This window comes from Coenobita brevimanus, chromosome 24 (assembly GCF_032717465.1).
Source record: "Coenobita brevimanus isolate Jiangsu-jjx chromosome 24, ASM3271746v2, whole genome shotgun sequence".
Lineage (NCBI taxonomy): Eukaryota > Metazoa > Arthropoda > Malacostraca > Decapoda > Coenobitidae > Coenobita > Coenobita brevimanus.
Window position 1 is genome coordinate 56406004 of NC_136977.1, and position 1549 is coordinate 56407552.

Consider the following 1549-nt stretch of genomic DNA (forward strand, 5'->3'; position numbering starts at 1 on the left):
CTCCCATCTTTACTCTCTTCCTTTTCTTTTCTTTTTCTCACACTCTTCGTGCCATTTCCTCCTCCTTACCTCTCCCCTCCTCTTCTTCCACCTCTCCTTCTCCTCCTCTTTCTCCTTTCACTCTCCCATGTCTCCCTAACCTCTTCTCACCTCCTTTTCTGCCACCCTCTTCCTCCTTTTTCCCCTCCTCCTCTTCCTTCCACACTTCCGTCCCTCTCTCCTCCTCTTTCCCCCCCCCCTCCTCTCTTCGTCTCCTCGCTCCTCTCTGTCTTCTTCCTTTCCTCCTCCTCTTCCTTCCTTTCTCCTCTCCTCACTCTTCCTCCTCCTCCTCCTCTTTCTTCCCTTCTTCTCTCCTCCTCCTCCTCGTCGCTATCGTTATCAACACAGCCATCACCATCAACATCTCTCATCCTCCTCTCTTCCTTTTCCTCCTGCTCCTTCACTTCTTCCTCCTCCGTCTCTCCACTCCTCCAGCCCAGAATGGAGGCCATATGTGGACGAAGGAAGAGGGGAAAAAAAGGGAGGAGAGAGAGAGTGGGGAGGGAGGGAAAGGAGAGAAGGAGGGGAAAAGGAAAGGAAAAGAGGAGAGAAGAAAGGAAGGACAAGAGGAAGGAAAGGAGAAATTAATGGAATGAAGGGGAGAGAAAGAGAGGGGAGGGGAGGCAAGGAAAAGAGGGGAGGAGAGGGGAGGGGAATGGGAAGAAAGGAAGGAAGGGGACAAGGAGAAAGGAAGAGAAAAATTAAGAGAGGGAGGGAAAGGGAAGGGAAGGGAAGGGAAGGGAAGCGAAGGGAGGGGAAGGGAAGCGAAGCGAAGGGAAGCGAAGGGAAGGGAAAGGAAGGAAAGGAAAGGAAAGGAAAGGAAAGGAAAGGAAGGGGAAGGGAAGGGAAGGGAAGGGAAGGGAAGGGAAGGGAAGGGAAGGGAAGGGAAGGGAAGGGAAGGAAAGGAAAGGGAAGGAAAGGAAAGGAAGGGGAAGGGAAGGGAAGGGAAGCGAAGGGAAGGGAAGGGAAAGTAAGGGAAGGGAAGGGAAGGGAAGGGAAGGGAAGGGAAGGGCAGGAAGAATAAGGAAAAGGGAGAGAGGTAAAGAATTAATAAAAGAGGAGAGAGGAGACGGAAGGGGAGGGGAGTCACGTGACGGGAGAAGGGGGAAGATATGAAGGGAGAAGATACAAGGGAGAAAGGAGGAATGAGAAGAGAGAGAGAAGGGAAGAGAAGATCGAATGGAAAGGGACTGTAGAAGAAGAAGGGGGGGGGAAAGAAGATGAGGGGGGTGAGAGAAGGGAGAGAAGAAGAGAGGGGAGATGGAGGAGAAGAGGGGGAGAGGGGACAAGGAAGAGTGATGGGGAAGGGAGAGGGAGGGATGAAGGGAGGGAAGGGAGGATAAGGAAGATGGTACGGAAAAGATGAGAGGAAGGGAGGAGAGGGAGGGAAAGGAGAAGGGGGTGAGAAGAGGAGAGGGAAGAGACGAGAGAGAAGAGGGTAAAGGGGAGGGAAGCGATGAGAGAAGAGAGGGGAGAGGGAGGGGGGGAGGAGAAGGGGTGAATGGGGAGA